The sequence below is a fragment of the Prionailurus bengalensis genome, chromosome B2 (assembly GCF_016509475.1).
Source record: "Prionailurus bengalensis isolate Pbe53 chromosome B2, Fcat_Pben_1.1_paternal_pri, whole genome shotgun sequence".
Classification (NCBI taxonomy): domain Eukaryota; kingdom Metazoa; phylum Chordata; class Mammalia; order Carnivora; family Felidae; genus Prionailurus; species Prionailurus bengalensis.
Genome location: NC_057349.1, coordinates 125,441,297 through 125,451,746, shown reverse-complemented (window position 1 = coordinate 125,451,746; position 10,450 = coordinate 125,441,297).

The window sequence follows — 10,450 nt, the reverse complement described above, 5'->3', positions numbered from 1 at the left end:
CAGTCAAGAAATCACGTGAGGTCTTTCCATCCCCCACCCCCATATACCACCCTCCCGTGATATCTGGGAGAAGAACAAGGAAAAGAGGAAGAAATATGAATGGCTGAGCATTTAAGTGAAAGACTGAATTACTTAAATGATTACACTTTAAGAGAAAGATCCTGAGATATAACTGACAAAATTAAGTTAAATTGCACGCTGCTACTGAGGAAGATTATGTTCATTAGAGGAAATTAAAAAGCCACTTACAGTATTTTAATGTTTGATCCCACTATACTTACGTACCTGTACAGAAATAGTTAATTTTTAAAACAAGATACTTATCCTGATACAAGATTTTAAACACTAAATGTTTACTGGGTTATAACACTTGTTGAATGTATCCAAATCACTAGATACAGGTCAGGTTTTCTTTATCTAGAGGGTTTAGAGTATACTAACAACTTAAAGTCTAGTAGAAAATGAATATGAGAGCTGATAATGACTTTTTAAATAGTTATGTCTTACTAAAGGATATGACCCCTGGTTGCTTGAATTATTTAAACAAAGTGCAAGAGCAAAATTAAAAACAATCCAGAATCAGGGGCACCTGGGTAGCTCAGTCAGTGAAGGGTCCGACTCTAGATTTTGGCCCAGGTCATGATCTCATGGCTCATGAGTTCCAGCCCCACATCAGGCTCCATGCTGGCTGAGTGGAGCCTGCTTGGGATTCTCTCTCTCCCCCTCTCTCTGCCCCTCCCCAGCATGCTCTCTCTCTCTCTTTCAAAGTAAATAAATAAATAAACAAATAAACTTAAAAAAAAAATCCAGATTTTATTTATTTATTTATTTTTTTATTAAAAAAATTTTTTTTCAACGTTTATTTATTTTTGGGGGGACAGAGAGAGACAGAGCATGAACGGGGGAGGGGCAGAGAGAGAGGGAGACACAGAATCAGAAACAGGCTCCAGGCTCCGAGCCATCAGCCCAGAGCCTGACGCGGGGCTCGAACTCACGGACCGCGAGATCCTGACCTGGCTGAAGTCGGACGCTTAACCGACTGCGCCACCCAGGCGCCCCCCAAAAAAATCCAGATTTTAATTGATCATGCTTGTCACTGATAATAGCTGCCAGTTGTTCAACAGCAGTTAAATAACAACCTTTTATGTTCATTCTCTCTCTTTCTTATTTTGACCAAATAAAGCATTCCATTTTACAGAAGAAGGTGCTGCGGCTGAGAGACATTAAACTTGCCCTAGGTTACAAGGCTAATAATTGTCAGAATCAAGTTTCAAACCCAAGTGTATTTGGTCTCAAACTAGGATTATTGTGTGTCTATTACAACTTGATATCTTCTCATTGTTATCGCCATTAAGATTTGTATTCATTCTATACATTTTTAGTTTTTAAGGTTGCACAGACATAACCTCTAAGCATCCTCAGAAAATGAAATACTGGCAACAGCAAAGCACGATATAGGGTTAAAATGGAAAAAAACTTTACAAAGCAGAAACACCGTAGCTCTTTTTTTTTTTTTTAATGTTTACTTATTTTTGAGAGACAGAGAGAGACAGAGACAGAGCATGAGTGGGGGAAGGGCAGAGAGAGAGAAAGAGAGAGAGGGAGACACAGAATCTGAAGCAGGCCCCAGGCTCTGAGCTGTCAACACAAAGTCCAACCCAGGGCTCCAACCCACAAACCATGAGACCATGACCTGAACCGAAGTCTGACGCTTAATGGACTGAACCACCCAGGCGCCCCAGGAACACTGTAGCTCTTAAGCACTATGAAAGGTTACGAAATCCATGGCACTGTAAAATATTTTCATGGTAGGGTAATGGGAGTTAGCAGAAATTAATAAAAGTTGTAGAAGTAAAATAAAGGACAGATAATTTTGTTGTTGCTGTTAAATGAATAGTTTAAAAAGTTGATGTATTTGGAGGTGACCCAGCCCGAGTGCAGAGTTTTCACTTTAGAAAATGCTACTAATGGCAAGCAAACTGCATTTAGTATTTTTTTACAACTACCTCTGCAGGCTTCAGTATTACACAGAATAAGAAAACCATTTTGCTTTTTTCCTTGTTAAAAATTCATAATATTGGAAAAACACTAAATTGAGAATGTTTACAAAAGAAACTAAGAGGGGAAAACGGCCCTCCATAGAGTCAGTAATAAATATTTGTTGGGTTGATTTTTATTTGGAGGAAAGTGCATTTTCATTTTTGGCTAATCTCTTCTGAGAATTCTATTTCTATAAAGAATTGATTTATTTTTGCTGCGCCAACAAATTTGTATAGATTTTTATGCCTTTGCTCCTGATGAACCTCATGCTAATATGAAATCTTAAATTTATTTGGCATTTTCTATGTCATTATTGAAACACTGATTTACAGCTGCACCATCCAAAAAAATAATCATGTTATGATTCCCTCCTAGTTAGGGAATGAAAATAGATCCCATTGGCAATATAGGATAAGATTGCCTTAAGTGGTTTCTGGAGAATTCACTTGTGTTTTTTTAATCTGTTAATCTGATTATATCATTTATATTGATGGCTCCAAAAGAGGAAAAGAAATAAGATTCAAATTAAAAGAAAAGGAAGGCTCCTGTTATAAATACAATCTTGAGTAGAAAAGATTTGCTACAAAGGATTACAAAGAAATAGGCATCCGATGGCAAATAAAGGGGCAAATTATATATATAGTACGTAATAAAAACATGTAGTAATGTGTAATGCATCCATTCGGTTGACATATTTGTTTATATAATAAGTAGTAATATATATAAAATAAAATGTATATCTGTCTATCTATCTAATCCATCCCTTTATTTGATATTGTACATCTATCATTTTGGGTCAAGAGGTGCTTGGTTGGCTCAGTAGGAAGAACATGTGACTCTTTATCTTGGGGTCATGAGTTCAAGCCCTTCGTTGGGAGTAGAGGTTAAATAAATGAATAGATAAAAACTTTTTAAAAATGAAAAATATATAAACAAATGATATCAAGAATATTCACTTAAACGTTAATAGAAGTTGCCTGCAGATGGCAGGATTCCAGGTGATTTTTATTTTTTTCTTCATCCTTTTCTGAGTTGTTATTTTCACAATGACTGTGTATATTTTTACAAAAACAGTAAGAGATTTTTCAGAAACAAAACTTTTGCTTTTTTCAGAAACAAAACCAGAACTTTTGATTACAGATAGGAAACTACACTCCATTCTAAATTCTACATCAATCAATCAAACAAGAAGCACACACTGAATCTGCTGTGTACCCAACACATAGATACAGTATCATGTTTTCTTCCAACTCCAGTTCTTTCTTCAATGAGCTCCATAGCCAATTCCACAGCAACATTTCTCAGCAACTTACTAACATCATATCTTCCCAAAACATCAATTTTAGTTTTTATAAAATAGAAAACCGTCTTCCCGTTTTCATAATTAATTTGCTTATGTAATGCTTCACCCAATTATAACAATTACTATAATAAGTATAACAGGTTGGTAAGCACTAATGAACTCAACTTACTTAATAGGAGCAGAAGCGTGTGGGTGGTTCAAGTTGGTTTCCCCAGGAAACACACTGAAATGAAGATTTGAGTACAGGCAGTTCATTGATAATTGTTGTCAGGAACAGCACACACATGCGAGTGAAGTGGAAAAAGCTCATAATTGGGCAGAGGGAGATCGGCAGTGTGGTAACGTCAGAGGCACCCACCTATTCCTGGAAGAACTCTGGAGCCGAGATGGCTCTTCAAGTTGTCTCAAAACAGTGTGGAGACCTTTAGGCTCCTATATCCACTGGGTGGCCATTGGTTGTAATGCTGCCCCTAGAACGGGGGTATAAACTCAGGTGAGGAATCTTCCTTCTTCCAAGGGCACTTCCTGGAGAGGGGTTCAGCTGTGAGCCCCTGACATTCCAACATTCCTAACAGTTGAAAGAATAGTGTCTCTGTCCTGAGGGGTGGTAATTGGGGTCGCATCCCAGAGCAACCACCGTGGTCCAACTGACACGACTCAGACCATTTGCTTCATGTGATGTATTTACCCATAGGGGAACAACTCCCCCAGGATTGTTCTGGATGTTGTTTTCTAGAAATGTTTACAAGAGGAAAGAGAGGGGAGCGAACTATATCTGCCACAATTGCAGCTCATTTCAAGGTCACGTCTGATATCCATGATCTCTCTACTTCTCATTCTAGATTCCCCTTGACCTCAGCTAACTCCTCTGCAGCCCCAGGTGACTTATCTTGTAAGGTGACACAGACCTTCATCCCTGAGTGGTCTGCGTCCCTTGTCACCTTCTCAGATTGTGACAGTTACACTTGTTCATTTATCATTAAAATTGAACAGGGGAGCACCAGAAGACACCCCAGTGGTCTTCCGAGTGTGAAACATCTTCTTTCCTACTTCAACTGCATAAAGTAAGCACAGTTTTCTCCTGATTAGTAGGTTCAATTAACCTCTAGTATGTTGATTCTCTTTTTCTCTACTAATCTATTGGCAGGAGGTGCCCTAAGTGACTAGACCACATTTGCTGCTTAAAGGTTAGTGGGACTTATAATACGCCTCCTAGTGGCGGCACTCCCCTTTAAGAACCAGGACCTACAGATGCTCAAAACCTAGAATTGAGGGGCTGGGAAGTGCAACCTTCCCTCTCCCAAGTAGGTTGCTGAGGGCAAAGGCAAATGGGGCCAGTTTGACTTCTATCCCTTGGTTTTGTGTCTCGTTTAGTCAGTCTGCCTGGAGATCTGGTTGTATAGAGGGCCATTCATTTAGTGTCCTGGAGTGTAGGGATCCATACGTACAGAATATCATCTCCAGGCTGACACGTGAACTGCACCTTCAAAAGGCCATTCTGTACTCTCTGAAGTCAGCAACTTCTGGATGATGTGGCATGTGAGAAGTCCAGTGAATCCTACAGTAATGCATTTGTATTGCTATAAAGTGAGTCTCTCAGTCTGAAGTGATGTTATGCAGATTCCAGGTTTGTGATAAAAATGCTTAGACCCTCGGACTTCAGACTGTATTATAAAGCTGTAATCATCAAGACAGTATGGTACTGGCACAAAAACAGATACTCAACTCAGATCAATGGAACAGAATAGAGAACCCAGAAATGGACCTACAAACATATGGCCTGTTTTGAAGGGGCACATGCACCCCAATGTTTATAGCAGCACTATCGACAGTAGCCAAAGTATGGAAAGAGCCCAAATGTCCATCAACGAATGAATGGATAAAGAAGATGTGGTATATATATATACAATGGAGTATTACTCGGCAATCAAAAAGAATGAAATCCTGCCATTTGCACCTATGTGGATGGAACTAGAGGGTATTATGCTAAGTGAAATTTGTCAGTCAATGAAAGACAAATATCATATGACTTCACTCATATGAGGACTTTAAGACACAGAACAAGAGAAGGGAAGCAAAAATAACATAAAAACAAAGAGGGAGACAAAACATAAGAGACTCTTAAATATAGAGAACAAACAGAGCGTTACGGGGACAAAACATAAGAGACTCTTAAATATGGAGAACAAACAGAGTGTTACTGGGGGGGTTGTGGGAGAGGAGATGGGCTAAATGGGTAAGGGGCATTAAGGAATCTCCTCCTGAAATCATTGTTGCACTATATGCCAACTAACTTGGATGTAAATTAAAAAAAATAAATTAAATGGTAAAAAAATAAAATAAAATAACAAAAAATAAGATAAAGATATAGTATACTCATTTGATCTAAATATATATTGTATACCAGTATATGGAGTGGAGAATAGACATGATCATTATAAAAACAAAATTAAAAGATTAACATGGTACCTTTTGGATATACTTCATTAATAAACATAAATATATAGCAGCAGCCTACTGAGAAGAATTAAAGAAGACCTAAATAAATGGAGAGTAATACAAAAAAATTTTCTCTGAACAATCATCAAAAATATATACCCAAGAGTAGATATTTGGAAAGGTGTCTTTAACATTTTAAGTGGGTGGGGAAAAAAAATGCTGAGGTATTCAACAGTGTACATAGAATAAGATCCTTTTTGATTACAAACTAAAAGATCAAATATGAAAATCATTTTTTTCTAGTGCAATATACGAAAAACTATTAAATGTTTTGCTTTGGGAGGATGGAAAAAAATGCTTAGACTCTCTGAGAGTATATTGCTGGCTAAGGCTTTGTGTACAGGAAAACAAACTTCTGTCCAGAACATGTTTGATTCCAGAGCTCCTGGGTGGCTCAGTTGGTTAAGCATAGGACTGACTCTTGATTTCGACTCAGGTCATGATCTCACAGTGAGATCAAGGCTGGCAGTTGGGTTCTGTGCTGGATGTGGAGGCTGCTCAGGATTCTCTTTCCCTCCCTCTCTGTCCTGCCTCCACTTGTGCACCCACGCGCACTCGCTCACACATGCTCTCCCCCCGCCTCAAAAAGGAACATGTTTGATTCCAGGAAAAATAATCAACTTGTCACCAAGTGTCTGATTGATCTCCCCGAGGGATGATGGTGCATCAGAAACTCAATTTGGTGTTGAGCTGACACCGAGCTGAGCTGAGCTCAACTCTTGCTGGCAGGTTGATATTTGGCCTTGGTAAGTGGAAACCCATAACGTGGGGCCCATGCGTGCCTTCCATTGCTGCCACAGTAGCTCTTCAGTTCCCAAGCCAGTGTGCCAAGACGGGGGTGGCACCTTGCACAGGCTATTTGGCATCCACCAACCAGGTTGTTTAGTCGACTTGGTTTCCTTTGCCTTCTTCATAGCGGATGCTTTCCGGTGGGTGTCAGCACACAGTACAAAGATATTTACACTCCATGCCCCTTTCCATAGGTTCGACTGTATGCTTCTCCCTTCGACTTCCTCCTCCCTGATCTTCTAAACTGCTTTCTTCCATGCCCCCGCCCTATAGGCCCAACCATTTGTCACTCTCCATGGGTTTATGCATATTCTTGTCTAGGGCAATCTCTCTTACACAAAGTTAATGACCATGTGCACTAAATGAAACTCTCTCCAATGGATTTCCGCTCACTAATGTCCTTTAGGGTCACCCCTGAGTTAACCTGAATCCAAATTTTAATTCCGTCCTGCAAAAAATAAAAAAGCAAGCCACAGACTGTAGAAAATACGGACAAATCATGTCTCGGACAAAGGCTTGTATCAAAAATGTACAAAGAATTTTCAAAACTCAACAATAAGAAAACAAACAGCCCGGTAAAAAACAGGAAATGTTTTTGTAAATTATTTTTAAGTTTATTTATTTACTTGGGGGGGGGGCATGTGTGGGGGAGGGGCAGAGAGCGAGAGGGAGAGACAGAATCCCGAGCGGGCTCCATACTGTCAGCACGGAGCCTGATGTGGGGCTCCGACTCATAAACCATGAGATCATGACCCGAGTCAGAAGCCTAACCAACTGAGCCACCTAGGCGCCCCCAGGCTGGGAAAAGTTTTGAACAGACACTTCACCAAAGAAGATATTCAGATGCCAAATATGTACTTGAAAAGCTGCTCAATATCATTTGCCATTGGGGAAAATGCAAATTAAACTCACAGCGAGATACCACTACACATCCCTTAGGATGATGTTACAAGGGTCTGTGAGGATAAAGAGAAACTGAAATTCTATATATGGCAGGTGGGAGTGCAACGTGGCAGAGGCATTTTGGAACAGAATCTGGCCGTTTTTTTAGAGTTCAACACATACTTACCAGATGACCCAACAATCCCACTCCTCGATATTTACCCAAGAAGGAAATGAAGATTTAGATTCGCACACAAAACCGTACATACGTGTTTACAGTATCTTTAATAATAATCGCCTCAAATTGGCAACATCCCAAATGTCCTTCAATTAGTGAATCGAGCAACAAACTCTAATCATTCATGCAACAGAATACTATTTAGCAATTAAAAAAAAAAAAAAAGAACCACCATAGCAGCCAGAACGTGGGAGAATCTCAGATGCATTATGCTACGTGAAAAAAAAAAATCCAGATTCAAAAGGCTACATACCCCAGAATTGCATGTATAGAACATTCTGGAAGAGGTAAGAGTGTAGAAGCAGAAATCAGTAGTTGCCAGGGTCTGAGAGTGGAGGGCAGAGGTGAGTAAAAAGGGGCAACACAAAGGAACTTGGAGGGGGGAGTCACAGAATGGTTCTGCATCTTGATTTTGGCAGTAGATACGGGACTATATGCATTCGTCAAAACTCATAGAACTGTGTACCAGAGACAATGAATTTTATTGTATACAGTTTACCTTAAAAACCTAGAGATTTCCAGTTAAATAACAGTTGAGGCATTTGCTGGCAGTAACCAACTATTTGATCTTCCCCTGAAAACCCGCATCTTTAAATTTGTAGCTATATAATATAGACCATCTGTTTTAAAATAGCTTTCTCATGATGTCACTTTTAAAAATTGATGGGTCTAGAAATGTTTACTAGGGGGAAAAATTAAACTTGACCTCAAAGAGCATGTGTTAAATTGTATTTTTTTTCCCCTTTCATACCTGGAAATACAAATTTAAATGACAGATATAGAGAAAAATCTCTTTCATTTGTGAAATTGTCAAGCTCTCCAGCACCAAGCCCACCCAGAATACGGCAGGGGGCTGAGAAGGCAGGCTCCCTAGAGCAGGCCTCCCTGTCTTTCTGAGCGCCTGGCCTGCCGGTGTGGGGAGTGTGTACTTGTGGGGAGGAGATCTCACAGGCACAGTGCTCCGCACAAGCTGAGTGATGTTCAGGACTCCTTCGGGAACCTGGGGAGTGAGCCTGGGGCTTAAGCAGTGGTTGCTGGCTGTAGGGTCCATTTAGTTGCTTCTTAGTAAGCCCTTAGGGGTGGGGGTTTGACGTTGCTCTTTTTTGGGGGGGGGGATCACGTGGTCCTGGTGACTTTCCGTCCTCAGCTTGGTTTTGCTCCCACTGTGTATCCTATTAGGAAGGCCTCACAGAGCAGTGAGACTGCAGGAGTCCCCCCGCCTCAACATCCTGTAACTCACATGTTGTGGTCAATTCAGTTTTAGCATTTGGCAAGGAGGAGTGGGGAAGGGCAATGCATGAGGGAATCAGGGTGTTTTAGGGTGTCCCTGACATGACTGACAATGAGATCCCTAGATGGAGGATCCCCGAGGACAAGATCATGCAGTTTATTTTACATCGGTGCAAGATGCTCAAAGTACACTTTGAACACATGGAATACGTGTTAGGATTGGGAGAGAGGAACCCAAAGGTGGTAAGGAGCAGGCTTATTCAAGGAATGGGAGGCAAGACGAAAGGGATAGCACGTCGTGGACTGAGAAGGAAATTTCAGAATTCCAGAACTTGGAAGGGAAGCAAGTATTTTAGGTTGCTAAGGAGGAGTGGGGCTGGAGGTGGCTGGAGTTAAGGGAGCCGAGTTAGGAGATTAGGGTACCGACTGGCTCATCACGTCATTAGTTTGTTTGTTCATTCATTCATTCAACAAATAGTTCCTGCTGAACATTATTGGCCTTGGATCCATGGCAATGAACAAGTATTTTCTGATAAATACAGGGATAGTAGCTGGGAGACCTAACAAACAAGTAAGAAAGGCTCTAAGACAGTGATTTCAGAGTTGAGATTTCCTGGGTTTTGAATCCCAGATCCAGACACTTAATAACAATGTGACTTAATAAATAAATTACTTAATCCATTTGTGCCTCGCTTTTCTTATCTGTCCAATAAAAATATTAAGTGCCTACTTCATAGGATTGTTGTGCTTAATGTGGTCATTAGCATAAAGTTTTAGGACAGTGCCTGAAACATAGTAAGCACTCGGTGACTATTAGCTATTAAAAATGTGAACAGATATATACTTTAATGTCGGGTAGTGACAAGTGCTAGAAAGAAAAATAATTCAGGGAGGGGGATAGAGAGTGGTGGTAGGGCTGTTTCAGATCAGATGTGGAGAGGAAGGTCTCTCTGGGGAGGTGACAGATGAAAAAGGACCTGAATGGTGTGGGAGAACAAGTCATGCAAAGGTCTGTGGGAAGAGTATTTCAGGCAGCAGAAACAAAGGCCCTGGGGCAGGAGAGATTCAAGGCCTAGGAAAGGTGGTGGAGAGTAAGACGCTGAAGACCTTTGTGATCCAATCCCTACCCCAGTATGCTCCTCCAATTTACGCTTTTGGAAGACAAATCATCTGTGGGGGTCTGGTCACCTCCGGCAGGTCCCCTGGAGGGGTATGTGAGATGTCTGTGTGACAAATTGAAAGTTTTAGAGATAGGACAACTTGAGCTTAATGGCAGGTTTTATATATATACACACACATACATATGTATATGTGTATATACAAATGTATATGTATATATATATTACATATGTGTATATATTATATATATATATATATTATATACGTATATCTACCTAAAATGCTGCTGGTCAAGGGGTCCAGTTAGAAAGTATTTACAGCTCCATAGGCCTGTGTGTGTGTGTGTGTGT